Here is a 19,868-nt window from a genome sequence, read left to right on the forward strand (position 1 = left end):
ACGCATAGGATAGATTATGCGTCGTCTATTACTCTAATTTTTTTTTAAAAAAAAATCTATTTATCATCTTTAAATATTGTCACCGGTCATTTGATGCTGGAAGAAAATAAAATTGTTAAACAGGCAGATTTAAAAAAAAAAACACTTTCTCTAACTAGTTTAAATATTTTAACTGGTTATTTGATGCTGAGATAAAATCAGATTGATTAAAAAAATAAAAAAACAAAACTCATTTATGTTGTTTAACTATTTTCACTGCTTATTTGATGCTGGAAGAAAATCAAATTGTTAAAAAGCATGGTTTTTTTGAAAGAAAAAAAGAAAAAAAAAGAAATTGGGTATTAGGCGACGCATAGTACTGATTATGCGTCGCCTATTACTATAATTAAAAAAAAAAAAAAACTCTCTTGTTATTGTTTAAATATTTTAACTGGTTATTTGATGCTCAACTAAAATCCAATTGTTAAAAATGAAGGTTTAAAAAAATATATATATAGGGTATTAGGCGACGCATAATCATGATTATGCGTCGCCTATTACTAAAATTAAAAAAAAAAAAAACTCTATTTATCTTGTTTAAATATCTTCACTGGTTATTTGATGCTCCAACAAAATCAAATTGTTAAAAATGAAGGTTTTAAAAAACTATATGAAAAAAAAGGGTATCAGGCGACGCGTAAGATAGATTATGCTTCATCTATTCCTCTAATTTTTTTTAAAAAAAAACTCTATTTATCATCTTTAAATATTGTCACCGGTCATTTGATGCTGGAAGAAAATAAAATTGTTAAACAGGCATTTTTTAAAAAAAAAAACACCTTCTCTAACTAGTTTAAATATTTTAACTGGTTATTTGATACTGAGATAAAATCAGATTGATTAAAAAAATAAAAAAACAAAACTCATTTATGTTGTTTAACTATTTTCACTGCTTATTTGATGCTGGAAGAAAATCAAATTGTTAAGAAGCATGGTTTTTTTGAAAGAAAAAAAAAAAAAAGAAATTGGGTATTAGGCGACGCATAGTACTTATTATGCGTCGCCTATTACTATAATTAAAAAAAACAAAAAAACTCTCTTGTTATTGTTTAAATATTTTAACTGGTTATTTGATGCTCAACTAAAATCCAATTGTTAAAAATGAAGGTTTAAAAAAAAAAAAAATATATATATATATATATATATATAGGGTATTAGGCGACACATAATCATGATTATGCGTCGCCTATTACTAAAATTAAAAAAAAAAAAACTCTATTTATCTTGTTTAAATATCTTCACTGGTTATTTGATGCTCCAACAAAATCAAATTGTTAAAAATGAAGGTTTTAAAAAACTATATGAAAAAAAAGGGTATCAGGCGACGCATAGGATAGATTATGCTTCGTCTATTACTCTAATTTTTTTTAAAAAAAAACTCTATTTATCATCTTTAAATATTGTCACCGGTCATTTGATGCTGGAAGAAAATAAAATTGTTAAACAGGCAAATTTTAAAAAAAAAAAACACCTTCTCTAACTAATTTAAATATTTTAACTAGTTATTTGATGCTGATATAAAATTAGATTGATTAAAAAAATAAAAAAACAAAACTCATTTATGCTGTTTAACTATTTTCACTGCTTATTTGATGCTGGAGAAAAATCAAATTGTTAAAAAGCATGGTTTTGTTGAAAAAAAAAAAAAAGAAATTGGGTATTAGGCGACGCATAGTACTGATTATGCGTCGCCTATTACTATAATTAAAAAAAAAAAACTCTCTTATTATTGTTTAAATATTTTAACTGGTTATTTGATGCTCAACTAAAATCCAATTGTTAAAAATGAAGGTTTAAAAAATATATATATATATATATATAGGGTATTAGGCGACGCATAATCATGATTATGCGTCGCCTATAACTAAAATTAAAAAAAAAAAAAAAATTCTATTTATCTTGTTTAAATATCTTCACTGGTTATTTGATGCTCCAACAAAATTAAATTGTTAAAAATGAAGGTTTTAAAAAACTATATGAAAAAAAAGGGTATCAGGCGACGCATAGGATAGATTATGCGTCGTCTATTACTCTAATTTTTTTTTTAAAAAAAATCTATTTATCATCTTTAAATATTGTCACCGGTCATTTGATGCTGGAAGAAAATAAAATTGTTAAACAGGCAGATTTAAAAAAAAAAACACTTTCTCTAACTAGTTTAAATATTTTAACTGGTTATTTGATGCTGAGATAAAATCAGATTGATTAAAAAAATAAAAAAACAAAACTCATTTATGTTGTTTAACTATTTTCACTGCTTATTTGATGCTGGAAGAAAATCAAATTGTTAAAAAGCATGGTTTTTTTGAAAGAAAAAAAGAAAAAAAAAAGAAATTGGGTATTAGGCGACGCATAGTACTGATTATGCGTCGCCTATTACTATAATTAAAAAAAAAAAAAAAACTCTCTTGTTATTGTTTAAATATTTTAACTGGTTATTTGATGCTCAACTAAAATCCAATTGTTAAAAATGAAGGTTTAAAAAATATATATATATAGGGTATTAGGCGACGCATAATCATGATTATGCGTCGCCTATTACTAAAATTAAAAAAAAAAAAAAACTCTATTTATCTTGTTTAAATATCTTCACTGGTTATTTGATGCTCCAACAAAATCAAATTGTTAAAAATGAAGGTTTTAAAAAACTATATGAAAAAAAAGGGTATCAGGCGACGCATAGGATAGATTATGCTTCGTCTATTACTCTAATTTTTTTTAAAAAAAAACTCTATTTATCATCTTTAAATATTGTCACCGGTCATTTGATGCTGGAAGAAAATAAAATTGTTAAACAGGCAAATTTTAAAAAAAAAAAACACCTTTTCTAACTAATTTAAATATTTTAACTAGTTATTTGATGCTGAGATAAAATTAGATTGATTAAAAAAATAAAAAAACAAAACTCATTTATGCTGTTTAACTATTTTCACTGCTTATTTGATGCTGGAGAAAAATCAAATTGTTAAAAAGCATGGTTTTTTTGAAAAAAAAAAAAAAGAAATTGGGTATTAGGCGACGCATAGTACTGATTATGCGTCGCCTATTACTATAATTAAAAAAAAAAAACTCTCTTATTATTGTTTAAATATTTTAACTGGTTATTTGATGCTCAACTAAAATCCAATTGTTAAAAATGAAGGTTTAAAAAATATATATATATATATATATATAGGGTATTAGGCGACGCATAATCATGATTATGCGTCGCCTATTACTAAAATTAAAAAAAAAAAAAAAATTCTATTTATCTTGTTTAAATATCTTCACTGGTTATTTGATGCTCCAACAAAATTAAATTGTTAAAAATGAAGGTTTTAAAAAACTATATGAAAAAAAAGGGTATCAGGCGACGCATAGGATAGATTATGCGTCGTCTATTACTCTAATTTTTTTTTTAAAAAAAATCTATTTATCATCTTTAAATATTGTCACCGGTCATTTGATGCTGGAAGAAAATAAAATTGTTAAACAGGCAGATTTAAAAAAAAAAACACTTTCTCTAACTAGTTTAAATATTTTAACTGGTTATTTGATGCTGAGATAAAATCAGATTGATTAAAAAAATAAAAAAACAAAACTCATTTATGTTGTTTAACTATTTTCACTGCTTATTTGATGCTGGAAGAAAATCAAATTGTTAAAAAGCATGGTTTTTTTGAAAGAAAAAAAGAAAAAAAAAAAGAAATTGGGTATTAGGCGACGCATAGTACTGATTATGCGTCGCCTATTACTATAATTAAAAAAAAAAAAAAACTCTCTTGTTATTGTTTAAATATTTTAACTGGTTATTTGATGCTCAACTAAAATCCAATTGTTAAAAATGAAGGTTTAAAAAATATATATATATAGGGTATTAGGCGACGCATAATCATGATTATGCGTCGCCTATTACTAAAATTAAAAAAAAAAAAAAACTCTATTTATCTTGTTTAAATATCTTCACTGGTTATTTGATGCTCCAACAAAATCAAATTGTTAAAAATGAAGGTTTTAAAAAACTATATGAAAAAAAAGGGTATCAGGCGACGCATAGGATAGATTATGCTTCGTCTATTACTCTAATTTTTTTTAAAAAAAAACTCTATTTATCATCTTTAAATATTGTCACCGGTCATTTGATGCTGGAAGAAAATAAAATTGTTAAACAGGCAAATTTTAAAAAAAAAAAACACCTTTTCTAACTAATTTAAATATTTTAACTAGTTATTTGATGCTGAGATAAAATTAGATTGATTAAAAAAATAAAAAAACAAAACTCATTTATGCTGTTTAACTATTTTCACTGCTTATTTGATGCTGGAGGAAAATCAAATTGTTAAAAAGCATGGTTTTTTTGAAAAAAAAAAAAAGAAATTGGGTATTAGGCGACGCATAGTACTGATTATGCGTCGCCTATTACTATAAATAAAAAAAAAAAACTCTCTTATTATTGTTTAAATATTTTAACTGGTTATTTGATGCTCAACTAAAATCCAATTGTTAAAAATGAAGGTTTAAAAAAAAAATATATATATATATAGGGTATTAGGCGACGCATAATCATGATTATGCGTCGCCTATTACTAAAATTAAAAAAAAAAAAAATTCTATTTATCTTGTTTAAATATCTTCACTGGTTATTTGATGCTCCAACAAAATCAAATTGTTAAAAATGAAGGTTTTAAAAAACTATATGAAAAAAAAGGGTATCAGGCGACGCGTAGGATAGATTATGCTTCATCTATTCCTCTAATTTTTTTTAAAAAAAAACTCTATTTATCATCTTTAAATATTGTCACCGGTCATTTGATGCTGGAAGAAAATAAAATTGTTAAACAGGCATTTTTTTAAAAAAAAAACACCTTCTCTAACTAGTTTAAATATTTTAACTGGTTATTTGATACTGAGATAAAATCAGATTGATTAAAAAAATAAAAAAACAAAACTCATTTATGTTGTTTAACTATTTTCACTGCTTATTTGATGCTGGAAGAAAATCAAATTGTTAAGAAGCATGGTTTTTTTGAAAGAAAAAAAAAAGAAAGAAATTGGGTATTAGGCGACGCATAGTACTTATTATGCGTCGCCTATTACTATAATTAAAAAAAACAAAAAAACTCTCTTGTTATTGTTTAAATATTTTAACTGGTTATTTGATGCTCAACTAAAATCCAATTGTTAAAAATGAAGGTTTAAAAAAAAAAAAATATATATATATATATAGGGTATTAGGCGACACATAATCATGATTATGCGTCGCCTATTACTAAAATTAAAAAAAAAAAAACTCTATTTATCTTGTTTAAATATCTTCACTGGTTATTTGATGCTCCAACAAAATCAAATTGTTAAAAATGAAGGTTTTAAAAAACTATATGAAAAAAAAGGGTATCAGGCGACGCATAGGATAGATTATGCTTCGTCTATTACTCTAATTTTTTTTTAAAAAAAACTCTATTTATCATCTTTAAATATTGTCACCGGTCATTTGATGCTGGAAGAAAATAAAATTGTTAAACAGGCAAATTTTAAAAAAAAAAAACACCTTCTCTAACTAATTTAAATATTTTAACTAGTTATTTGATGCTGAGATAAAATTAGATTGATTAAAAAAATAAAAAAACAAAACTCATTTATGCTGTTTAACTATTTTCACTGCTTATTTGATGCTGGAGGAAAATCAAATTGTTAAAAAGCATGGTTTTTTTGAAAAAAAAAAAAAAGAAATTGGGTATTAGGCGACGCATAGTACTGATTATGCGTCGCCTATTACTATAATTAAAAAAAAAAAACTCTCTTATTATTGTTTAAATATTTTAACTCGTTATTTGATGCTCAACTAAAATCCAATTGTTAAAAATGAAGGTTTAAAAAAAATATATATATAGGGTATTAGGCGACGCATAATCATGATTATGCGTCGCCTATTACTAAAATTAAAAAAAAAAAAAACTCTATTTATCTTGTTTAAATATCTTCACTGGTTATTTGATGCTCCAACAAAATCAAATTGTTAAAAATGAAGGTTTTAAAAAACTATATGAAAAAAAAGGGTATCAGGCGACGCATAGGATAGATTATGCGTCGTCCATTACTCTAATTGTTTTTTAAAAAAAAAACTCTGCTTATCATCTTTAAATATTGTCCCTGGTCATTTGATGCTGGAAGAAAATAAAATTGTTAAACAGGAAGATTTAAAAAAAAAAAAACACCTTCTCTAACTAGTTTAAATATTTTAACTGGTTATTTGATGCTGAGATAAAATCAGATTGATTAAAAAAATAAAAAAACAAAACTCATTTATGCTGTTTAACTATTTTCACTGCTTATTTGATGCTGGAAGAAAATCAAATTGTTAAAAAGCATGGTTTTTTTGAAATAAAAAAAAAAAAAGAAATTGGGTATTAGGCGTCGCATAGTACTGATTATGCGTCGCCTATTACTATAATTAAAAAAAAAAAAAACTCTCTTGTTATTGTTTAAATATTTTAACTGGTTATTTGATGCTCAACTAAAATCCAATTGTTAAAAATGAAGGTTTAAAAAAATATATATATATAGGGTATTAGGCGAAGCATAAACATGATTATGCGTCGCCTATTACTAAAATTTAAAAAAAAAAAAACTCTTTTTATCTTGTTTAAATATCTTCACTGGTTATTTGATACTCCAACAAAATCAAATTGTTAAAAATGAAGGTTTTAAAAAACTATATGAAAAAAAAGGGTATCAGGCGACGCATAGGATAGATTATGGGTCCTCTATTACTCTAATTGTTTTTAAAAAAAAATCTCTGTTTATCATCTTTAAATATTGTCACTGGTCATTTGATGCTAGAAGAAAATAAAATTGTTAAACAGGAAGATTTAAAAAAAAAAACACCTTCTCTAACCAGTTTAAATATTTTAACTGGTTATTTGATGCTGAGATAAAATCAGATTGATTAAAAAAATAAAAAAACAAAACTCATTTATGTTGTTTAACTATTTTCACTGCTTATTCGATGGTGGAAGAAAATCAAATTGTTAAAAAGCATGGTTTTTTTGAGAGAAAAAAAAAAAAGAAATTGGGTATTAGGCGACGCATAGTACTGATTATGCGTCGCCTATTACTATAATTAAAAAAAAAAATTCACTTGTTATTGTTTAAATATTTTAACTGGTTATTTGATGTTCAACTAAAATCCAATTGTTAAAAATGAAGGTTCAAAATATATATATATATATATATATAGGGTATTAGGCGACGCATAATCATGATTATGCGTCCCCTATTATTAAAATTAAAAAAAAAAACTCTATTTATTTTGTTTAAATATCTTCACTGGTTATTTGATGCTCTAACAAAATTATATTGTTAAAAATGAAGGTTTTAAAAAACTATATGAAAAAAAAGGGTATCAGGCGACGCATAGGATAGATTATGCGTCGTCTATTACTCTAATTTAAAAAAAAAAAAAACTCTGTTTATCATCTTTAAATATTGTCACTGGTCATTTGATGCTGGAACAAAATAAAATTGTTAAACAGGAAGATTTTAAAAAAAAAAAACACCTTCTCTAACTAGTTTAAATATTTTAACTGGTTATTTGATGCTGAGATAAAATCAGATTGATTAAAAAAATAAAAAAACAAAACTCATTTATGGTGTTTAACTATTTTCACTGGTTATTTGATGCTGGAAGAAAATCAAATTGTTAAAAAGCATGGTTTTTTTGAAAGAAAAAAAGAAAAAAAAAGAAATTGGGTATTAGGCGACGCATAGTACTGATTATGCGTCGCCTATTACTATAATTAAAAAAAAAAAAAACTCTCTTGTTATTGTTTAAATATTTTAACTGGTTATTTGATGCTCAACTAAAATCCAATTGTTAAAAATGTAGCTTTAAAAAAAATATATATATATAGGGTATTAGGCGACGCATAATCCTGATTATGCGTCGCCTATTACTAAAATTAAAGAAAAAAAAAACTCTATTTATCTTGTTTAAATATCTTCACTGGTTATTTGATGCTCCAACAAAATCAAATTGTTAAAAATGAAGGTTTTAAAAAACTATATGAAAAAAAAGGATATCAGGCGACGCATAGGATAGATTATGCGTCGTCTATTACTCTAATTTTTTTTTAAAAAAAAACTCTATTTATCATCTTTAAATATTGTCACCGGTCATTTGATGCTGGAAGAAAATAAAATTGTTAAACAGGCAGATTTAAAAAAAAAAAACACTTTCTCTAACTAGTTTAAATATTTTAACTGGTTATTTGATGCTGAGATAAAATCAGATTGATTAAAAAAATAAAAAAACAAAACTCATTTATGTTGTTTAACTATTTTCAATGCTTATTTGATGCTGGAGGAAAATCAAATTGTTAAAAAGCATGGTTTTTTTGAAAAAAAAAAAAAATAAATTGGGTATTAGGCGTCGCATAGTACTGATTATGCGTCGCCTATTACTATAATTAAAAAAAACAAAAAAACTCTCTTGTTATTGTTTAAATATTTTAACTGGTTATTTGATGCTCAACTAAAATCCAATTGTTAAAAATGAAGGTTTAAAAAAAAAAAAATATATATATATATATATATAGGGTATTAGGCGACACATAATCATGATTATGCGTCGCCTATTACTAAAATTAAAAAAAAAAAAAAACTCTATTTATCTTGTTTAAATATCTTCACTGGTTATTTGATGCTCCAACAAAATCAAATTGTTAAAAATGAAGGTTTTAAAAAACTATATGAAAAAAAAGGGTATCAGGCGAAGCGTAGGATAGATTATGCTTCGTCTATTCCTCTAATTTTTTTTAAAAAAAAACTCTATTTATCATCTTTAAATATTGTCACCGGTCATTTGATGCTGGAAGAAAATAAAATTGTTAAACAGGCAGATTTTAAAAAAAAAACACTTTCTCTAACTAGTTTAAATATTTTAACTGGTTATTTGATGCTGAGATAAAATCAGATTGATTAAAAAAATAAAAAAACAAAACTCATTTATGCTGTTTAACTATTTTCACTGCTTATTTGATGCTGGAAGAAAATCAAATTGTTAAAAAGCATGGTTTTTTTGAAATAAAAAAAAAAAAGAAATTGGGTATTAGGCGTCGCATACTACTGATTATGCGTCGCCTATTACTATAATTAAAAAAAAAAAAAAACTCTCTTGTTATTGTTTAAATATTTTAACTGGTTATTTGATGCTCAACTAAAATCCAATTGTTAAAAATGAAGGTTTAAAAAAAATATATATATAGGGTATTAGGCGAAGCATAAACATGATTATGCGTCGCCTATTACTAAAATTTAAAAAAAAAAAACTCTTTTTATCTTGTTTAAATATCTTCACTGGTTATTTGATGCTCCAACAAAATCAAATTGTTAAAAATGAAGGTTTTAAAAAACTATATGAAAAAAAAGGGTATCAGGCGACGCATAGGATAGATTATGGGTCCTCTATTACTCTAATTGTTTTTAAAAAAAAAACTCTGCTTATCATCTTTAAATATTGTCCCTGGTCATTTGATGCTGGAAGAAAATAAAATTGTTAAACAGGAAGATTTTAAAAAAAAAAAACACCTTCTCTAACTAGTTTAAATATTTTAACTGGTTATTTGATGCTGAGATAAAATCAGATTGATTAAAAAAATAAAAAAATAAAACTCATTTATGCTGTTTAACTATTTTCACTGCTTATTTGATGCTGGAAGAAAATCAAATTGTTAAAAAGCATGGTTTTTTTGAAATAAAAAAAAAAAAAGAAATTGGGTATTAGGCGTCGCATAGTACTGATTATGCGTCGCCTATTACTATAATTAAAAAAAAAAAAACTCTCTTGTTATTGTTTAAATATTTTAACTGGTTATTTGATGCTCAACTAAAATCCAATTGTTAAAAATGAAGGTTTAAAAAAAATATATATATAGGGTATTAGGCGAAGCATAAACATGATTATGCGTCGCCTATTACTAAAATTTAAAAAAAAAAAAACTCTTTTTATCTTGTTTAAATATCTTCACTGGTTATTTGATGCTCCAACAAAATCAAATTGTTAAAAATGAAGGTTTTAAAAAACTATATGAAAAAAAAGGGTATCAGGCGACGCATAGGATAGATTATGGGTCCTCTATTACTCTAATTGTTTTTAAAAAAAAATCTCTGTTTATCATCTTTAAATATTGTCACTGGTCATTTGATGCTAGAAGAAAATAAAATTGTTAAACAGGAAGATTTAAAAAAAAAAACACCTTCTCTAACTAGTTTAAATATTTTAACTGGTTATTTGATGCTGAGATAAAATCAGATTGATTAAAAAAATAAAAAAACAAAACTCATTTATGTTGTTTAACTATTTTCACTGCTTATTCGATGGTGAAAGAAAATCAAATTGTTAAAAAGCATGGTTTTTTTGAGAGAAAAAAAAAAAAGAAATTGGGTATTAGGCGACGCATAGTACTGATTATGCGTCGCCTATTACTATAATTAAAAAAAAAATTCACTTGTTATTGTTTAAATATTTTAACTGGTTATTTGATGTTCAACTAAAATCCAATTGTTAAAAATGAAGGTTTAAAAAAAAAAAAAATATATATATATATAGGGTATTAGGCGACGCATAATCATGATTATGCGTCCCCTATTATTAAAATTAAAAAAAAAACTCTATTTATTTTGTTTAAATATCTTCACTGGTTATTTGATGCTCTAACAAAATTATATTGTTAAAAATGAAGGTTTTAAAAAACTATATGAAAAAAAAGGGTATCAGGCGACGCATAGGATAGATTATGCGTCGTCTATTACTCTAATTTAAAAAAAAAAAAAACTCTGTTTATCATCTTTAAATATTGTCACTGGTCATTTGATGCTGGAAGAAAATAAAATTGTTAAACAGGAAGATTTTAAAAAAAAAAAACACCTTCTCTAACTAGTTTAAATATTTTAACTGGTTATTTGATGCTGAGATAAAATCAGATTGATTAAAAAAATAAAAAAACAAAACTCATTTATGCTGTTTAACTATTTTCACTGCTTATTTGATGCTGGAAGAAAATCAAATTGTTAAAAAGCATGGTTTTTTTGAAATAAAAAAAAAAAAAGAAATTGGGTATTAGGCGTCGCATAGTACTGATTATGCGTCGACTATTACTATAATTAAAAAAAAAAAAAAACTCTCTTGTTATTGTTTAAATATTTTAACTGGTTATTTGATGCTCAACTAAAATCCAATTGTTAAAAATGAAGGTTTAAAAAAAATATACATATAGGGTATTAGGCGAAGCATAAACATGATTATGCGTCGCCTATTACTAAAATTTAAAAAAAAAAAAACTCTTTTTATCTTGTTTAAATATCTTCACTGGTTATTTGATGCTCCAACAAAATCAAATTGTTAAAAATGAAGGTTTTAAAAAACTATATGAAAAAAAAGGGTATCAGGCGACGCGTAGGATAGATTATGCGTCGTCTCTTACTCTAATTTTAAAAAAAAAAAATCTATTTATCATCTTTAAATATTGTCACCGGTCATTTGATGCTGGAAGAAAATAAAATTGTTAAACAGGCAGATTTTAAAAAAAAAACACTTTCTCTAACTAGTTTAAATATTTTAACTGGTTATTTGATGCTGAGATAAAATCAGATTGATTAAAAAAATAAAAAAACAAAACTCATTTATGTTGTTTAACTATTTTCACTGCTTATTTGATGCTGGAAGAAAATCAAATTGTTAAAAAGCATGGTTTTTTTGAAAGAAAAAAAGAAAAAAAAAGAAATTGGGTATTAGGCGACGCATAGTACTAATTATGCGTCGCCTATTACTATAATTAAAAAAAAAAAAACTCTCTTGTTATTGTTTAAATATTTTAACTTGTTATTTGATGCTCAACTAAAATCCAATTGTTAAAAATGAAGGTTTAAAAAAATATATATATATAGGGTATTAGGCGACGCATAATCATGATTATGTGTCGCCTATTACTAAAATTAAAGAAAAAAAAAACTCTATTTATCTTGTTTAAATATCTTTACTGGTTATTTGATGCTCCAACAAAATCAAATTGTTAAAAATGAAGGTTTTAAAAAACTATATGAAAAAAAAGGGTATCAGGCGACGCATAGGATAGATTATGCTTCGTCTATTACTCTAATGTTTTTAAAAAAAAAACTCTATTTATCATCTTTAAATATTGTCACCGGTCATTTGATGCTGGAAGAAAATAAAATTGTTAAACAGGCAAATTTTAAAAAAAAAAAACACCTTCTCTAACTAATTTAAATATTTTAACTGGTTATTTGATGCTGAGATAAAATTAGATTGATTAAAAAAATAAAAAAACAAAACTCATTTATGCTGTTTAACTATTTTCACTGCTTATTTGATGCTGGAGGAAAATCAAATTGTTAAAAAGCATGGTTTTTTTGAAAAAAAAAAAAAAGAAATTGGGTATTAGGCGACGCATAGTACTGATTATGCGTCGCCTATTACTATAATTAAAAACAAAAACTCTCTTGTTATTGTTTAAATATTTTAACTTGTTATTTGATGCTCAACTAAAATCCAATTGTTAAAAATGAAGGTTTAAAAAAATATATATATATAGGGTATTAGGCGACGCATAATCATGATTATGCGTCGCCTATTACTAAAATTAAAAAAAAAAAAAAACTCTATTTATCTTGTTTAAATATCTTCACTGGTTATTTGATGCTCCAACAAAATCAAATTGTTAAAAATGAAGGTTTTAAAAAACTATATGAAAAAAAAGGATATCAGGCGACGCATAGGATAGATTATGCGTCGTCCATTACTCTAATTTTTTTTTTTAAAAAAACTCTGTTTATCATCTTTAAATATTGTCACCGGTCATTTGATGCTGGAAGAAAATAAAATTGTTAAACAGGCAGATTTTAAAAAAAAAAAACACCTTCTCTAACTAGTTTAAATATTTTAACTGGTTATTTGATGCTGAGATAAAATCAGATTGATTAAAAAAATAAAAAAACAAAACTCATTTATGCTGTTTAACTATTTTCACTGCTTATTTGATGCTGGAAGAAAATCAAATTGTTAAAAAGCATGGTTTTTTTGAGAGAAAAAAAAAAAAAATTGGGTATTAGGCGACGCATAGTACTGATTATGCGTCGCCTATTACTATAATTAAAAAAAAAAATTCACTTGTTATTGTTTAAATATTTTAACTGGTTATTTGATGTTCAACTAAAATCCAATTGTTAAAAATGAAGGTTTAAAAAAATATATATATAGGGTATTAGGCGACGCATAATCATGATTATGCGTCGCCTATTACTAAAATTAAAGAAAAAAAAAACTCTATTTATCTTGTTTAAATATCTTCACTGGTTATTTGATGCTCCAACAAAATCAAATTGTTAAAAATGAAGGTTTTAAAAAACTATATGAAAAAAAAGGGTATCAGGCGACGCGTACGATAGATTATGCGTCGTCTCTTACTCTAATTTTAAAAAAAAAAAATCTATTTATCATCTTTAAATATTGTCACCGGTCATTTGATGCTGGAAGAAAATAAAATTGTTAAACAGGCAGATTTTAAAAAAAAAACACTTTCTCTAACTAGTTTAAATATTTTAACTGGTTATTTGATGCTGAGATAAAATCAGATTGATTAAAAAAATAAAAAAACAAAACTCATTTATGTTGTTTAACTATTTTCACTGCTTATTTGATGCTGGAAGAAAATCAAATTGTTAAAAAGCATGGTTTTTTTGAAAGAAAAAAAAAAAAAAGAAATTGGGTATTAGGCGACGCATAGTACTGATTATGCGTCGCCTATTACTATAATTAAAAAAAAAAAAAACTCTCTTGTTATTGTTCAAATATTTTAACTGGTTATTTGATGCTCAACTAAAATCCAATTGTTAAAAATGAAGGTTTAAAAAAAATATATATATAGGGTATTAGGCGACGCATAATCATGATTATGCGTCGCCTATTACTAAAATTAAAAAAAAAAAAAAACTCTATTTATCTTGTTTAAATATCTTCACTGGTTATTTGATGCTCCAACAAAATCAAATTGTTAAAAATGAAGGTTTTAAAAAACTATATGAAAAAAAAGGGTATCAGGCGACGCATAGGATAGATTATGCGTCGTCCATTACTCTAATTGTTTTTAAAAAAAAAAACTCTGCTTATCATCTTTAAATATTGTCCCTGGTCATTTGATGCTGGAAGAAAATAAAATTGTTAAACAGGAAGATTTAAAAAAAAAAAAACACCTTCTCTAACTAGTTTAAATATTTTAACTGGTTATTTGATGCTGAGATAAAATCAGATTGATTAAAAAAATAAAAAAACAAAACTCATTTATGCTGTTTAACTATTTTCACTGCTTATTTGATGCTGGAAGAAAATCAAATTGTTAAAAAGCATGGTTTTTTTGAAATAAAAAAAAAAAAGAAATTGGGTATTAGGCGTCGCATAGTACTGATTATGCGTCGCCTATTACTATAATTAAAAGAAAAAAAAACTCTCTTGTTATTGTTTAAATATTTTTACTGGTTATTTGATGCTCAAATAAAATCCAATTGTTAAAAATGAAGGTTTAAAAAAAAAAATATATATATATATATATAGGGTATTAGGCGACGCATAATCATGATTATGCGTCGCCTATTACTAATACTAAAAAAAAAAAAAAAACTCTATTTATCTTGTTTAAATATCTTCACTGGTTATTTGATGCTCCAACAAAATCAAATTGTTAAAAATGAAGGTTTTAAAAAACTATATGAAAAAAAAGGGTATCAGGCGACGCATAGGATAGATTATGCGTCGTCTATTGCTCTAATTTTTTTTTAAAAAAAAACATCTATTTATCATCTTTAAATGTTGTCACCGGTCATTTGATTCTGGAAGAAATTAAAATTGTTAAACAGGCAGATTTTAAAAGAAAAAACACCTTCTCTAACTAGTTTAAATATTTTAACTGGTTATTTGATGCTGAGATAAAATCAGATTGATTAAAAAAATAAAAAAGCAAAACTCATTTATGTTGTTTAACTATTTTCACTGCTTATTTGATGCTGGAAGAAAATCAAATTGTTAAAAAGCATGGTTTTTTTGAAAGAAAAAAAAAAAAAAGAAATTGGGTATTAGGCGACGCATAGTACTGATTATGCGTCGCCTATTACTATAATTAAAAAAAAAAAAAACTCTCTTGTTATTGTTTAAATATGTTAACTGGTTATTTGATGCTCAACTAAAATCCAATTGTTAAAAATGAAGGTTTAAAAAAAAATATATATATATAGGGTATTAGGCGACGCATAATCATGATTATGCGTCGCCTATTACTAAAATTTAAAAAAAAAAAAACTCTATTTATCTTGTTTAAATATCTTCACTGGTTATTTGATGCTCCAACAAAATCAAATTGTTAAAAATGAAGGTTTTAAAAAACTATATGAAAAAAAAGGGTATCAGGCGACGCGTAGGATAGATTATGCGTCGTCTCTTACTCTAATTTTAAAAAAAAAAAATCTATTTATCATCTTTAAATATTGTCACCGGTCATTTGATGCTGGAAGAAAATAAAATTGTTAAACAGGCAGATTTTAAAAAAAAAACACTTTCTCTAACTAGTTTAAATATTTTAACTGGTTATTTGATGCTGAGATAAAATCAGATTGATTAAAAAAATAAAAAAACAAAACTCATTTATGTTGTTTAACTATTTTCACTGCTTATTTGATGCTGGAAGAAAATCAAATTGTTAAAAAGCATGGTTTTTTTGAAAGAAAAAAAGAAAAAAAAAGAAATTGGGTATTAGGCGACGCATAGTACTAATTATGCGTCGCCTATTACTATAATTAAAAAAAAAAAAAACTCTCTTGTTATTGTTTAAATATTTTAACTGGTTATTTGATGCTCAACTAAAATCCAATTGTTAAAAATGAAGCTTTAAAAAAATATATATATATATAGGGTATTAGGCGACGCATAATCATGATTATGTGTCGCCTATTACTAAAATTAAAGAAAAAAAAAACTCTATTTATCTTGTTTAAATATCTTTACTGGTTATTTGATGCTCCAACAAAATCAAATTGTTAAAAATGAAGGTTTTAAAAAACTATATGAAAAAAAAGGGTATCAGGCGACGCATAGGATAGATTATGCTTCGTCTATTACTCTAATGTTTTTAAAAAAAAAACTCTATTTATCATCATTAAATATTGTCACCGGTCATTTGATGCTGGAAGAAAATAAAATTGTTAAACAGGCAAATTTTAAAAAAAAAAAACACCTTCTCTAACTAATTTAAATATTTTAACTGGTTATTTGATGCTGAGATAAAATTAGATTGATTAAAAAAATAAAAAAACAAAACTCATTTATGCTGTTTAACTATTTTCACTGCTTATTTGATGCTGGAGGAAAATCAAATTGTTAAAAAGCATGGTTTTTTTGAAAAAAAAAAAAAAAGAAATTGGGTATTAGGCGACGCATAGTACTGATTATGCGTCGCCTATTACTATAATTAAAAAAAAAAACTCTCTTGTTATTGTTTAAATATTTTAACTTGTTATTTGATGCTCAACTAAAATCCAATTGTTAAAAATGAAGGTTTAAAAAAATATATATATATAGGGTATTAGGCGACGCATAATCATGATTATGTGTCGCCTATTACTAAAATTAAAGAAAAAAAAAACTCTATTTATCTTGTTTAAATATCTTTACTGGTTATTTGATGCTCCAACAAAATCAAATTGTTAAAAATGAAGGTTTTAAAAAACTATATGAAAAAAAAGGATATCAGGCGACGCATAGGATAGATTATGCGTCGTCCATTACTCTAATTTTTTTTTTAAAAAAAACTCTGTTTATCATCTTTAAATATTGTCACCGGTCATTTGATGCTGGAAGAAAATAAAATTGTTAAACAGGCAGATTTTAAAAAAAAAAAACACCTTCTCTAACTAGTTTAAATATTTTAACTGGTTATTTGATGCTGAGATAAAATCAGATTGATTAAAAAAATAAAAAAGCAAAACTCATTTATGTTGTTTAACTATTTTCACTGCTTATTTGATGCTGGAAGAAAATCAAATTGTTAAAAAGCATGGTTTTTTTGAAAGAAAAAAAAAAAAAAGAAATTGGGTATTAGGCGACGCATAGTACTGATTATGCGTCGCCTATTACTATAATTAAAAAAAAAAAAAACTCTCTTGTTATTGTTTAAATATGTTAACTGGTTATTTGATGCTCAACTAAAATCCAATTGTTAAAAATGAAGGTTTAAAAAAAAATATATATATATAGGGTATTAGGCGACGCATAATCATGATTATGCGTCGCCTATTACTAAAATTAAAAAAAAAAAAAACTCTATTTATCTTGTTTAAATATCTTCACTGGTTATTTGATGCTCCAACAAAATCAAATTGTTAAAAATGAAGGTTTTAAAAAACTATATGAAAAAAAAGGATATCAGGCGACGCATAGGATAGATTATGCGTCGTCCATTACTCTAATTTTTTTTTTAAAAAAAACTCTGTTTATCATCTTTAAATATTGTCACCGGTCATTTGATGCTGGAAGAAAATAAAATTGTTAAACAGGCAGATTTTAAAAAAAAAAAACACCTTCTCTAACTAGTTTAAATATTTTAACTGGTTATTTGATGCTGAGATAAAATCAGATTGATTAAAAAAATAAAAAAACAAAACTCATTTATGCTGTTTAACTATTTTCACTGCTTATTTGATGCTGGAAGAAAATCAAATTGTTAAAAAGCATGGTTTTTTTGAGAGAAAAAAAAAAAAAATTGGGTATTAGGCGACGCATAGTACTGATTATGCGTCGCCTATTACTATAATTAAAAAAAAAAATTCACTTGTTATTGTTTAAATATTTTAACTGGTTATTTGATGTTCAACTAAAATCCAATTGTTAAAAATGAAGGTTTAAAAAAATATATATATAGGGTATTAGGCGACGCATAATCATGATTATGCGTCGCCTATTACTAAAATTAAAGAAAAAAAAAACTCTATTTATCTTGTTTAAATATCTTCACTGGTTATTTGATGCTCCAACAAAATCAAATTGTTAAAAATGAAGGTTTTAAAAAACTATATGAAAAAAAAGGGTATCAGGCGACGCGTACGATAGATTATGCGTCGTCTCTTACTCTAATTTTAAAAAAAAAAAATCTATTTATCATCTTTAAATATTGTCACCGGTCATTTGATGCTGGAAGAAAATAAAATTGTTAAACAGGCAGATTTTAAAAAAAAAACACTTTCTCTAACTAGTTTAAATATTTTAACTGGTTATTTGATGCTGAGATAAAATCAGATTGATTAAAAAAATAAAAAAAACAAAACTCATTTATGTTGTTTAACTATTTTCACTGCTTATTTGATGCTGGAAGAAAATCAAATTGTTAAAAAGCATGGTTTTTTTGAAAGAAAAAAAAAAAAAAGAAATTGGGTATTAGGCGACGCATAGTACTGATTATGCGTCGCCTATTACTATAATTAAAAAAAAAAAAAACTCTCTTGTTATTGTTCAAATATTTTAACTGGTTATTTGATGCTCAACTAAAATCCAATTGTTAAAAATGAAGGTTTAAAAAAAATATATATATAGGGTATTAGGCGACGCATAATCATGATTATGCGTCGCCTATTACTAAAATTAAAAAAAAAAAAAAACTCTATTTATCTTGTTTAAATATCTTCACTGGTTATTTGATGCTCCAACAAAATCAAATTGTTAAAAATGAAGGTTTTAAAAAACTATATGAAAAAAAAGGGTATCAGGCGACGCATAGGATAGATTATGCGTCGTCCATTACTCTAATTGTTTTTAAAAAAAAAAACTCTGCTTATCATCTTTAAATATTGTCCCTGGTCATTTGATGCTGGAAGAAAATAAAATTGTTAAACAGGAAGATTTAAAAAAAAAAAAACACCTTCTCTAACTAGTTTAAATATTTTAACTGGTTATTTGATGCTGAGATAAAATCAGATTGATTAAAAAAATAAAAAAACAAAACTCATTTATGCTGTTTAACTATTTTCACTGCTTATTTGATGCTGGAAGAAAATCAAATTGTTAAAAAGCATGGTTTTTTTTAAATAAAAAAAAAAAAGAAATTGGGTATTAGGCGTCGCATAGTACTGATTATGCGTCGCCTATTACTATAATTAAAAAAAACAATTCACTTGTTATTGTTTAAATATTTTAACTGGTTATTTGATGTTCAACTAAAATCCAATTGTTAAAAATGAAGGTTTAAAAAAATATATATATAGGGTATTAGGCGACGCATAATCATGATTATGCGTCGCCTATTACTAAAATTAAAGAAAAAAAAAACTCTATTTATCTTGTTTAAATATCTTCACTGGTTATTTGATGCTCCAACAAAATCAAATTGTTAAAAATGAAGGTTTTAAAAAACTATATGAAAAAAAAGGGTATCAGGCGACGCGTACGATAGATTATGCGTCGTCTCTTACTCTAATTTTAAAAAAAAAAAATCTATTTATCATCTTTAAATATTGTCCCTGGTCATTTGATGCTGGAAGAAAATAAAATTGTTAAACAGGAAGATTTAAAAAAAAAAAAACACCTTCTCTAACTAGTTTAAATATTTTAACTGGTTATTTGATGCTGAGATAAAATCAGATTGATTAAAAAAATAAAAAAACAAAACTCATTTATGCTGTTTAACTATTTTCACTGCTTATTTGATGCTGGAAGAAAATCAAATTGTTAAAAAGCATGGTTTTTTTTAAATAAAAAAAAAAAAGAAAATGGGTATTAGGCGTCGCATAGTACTGATTAT

The sequence above is a fragment of the Ziziphus jujuba genome, chromosome 11 (genome assembly GCF_031755915.1).
Source record: "Ziziphus jujuba cultivar Dongzao chromosome 11, ASM3175591v1".
Taxonomy (NCBI): Eukaryota; Viridiplantae; Streptophyta; class Magnoliopsida; order Rosales; family Rhamnaceae; genus Ziziphus; species Ziziphus jujuba.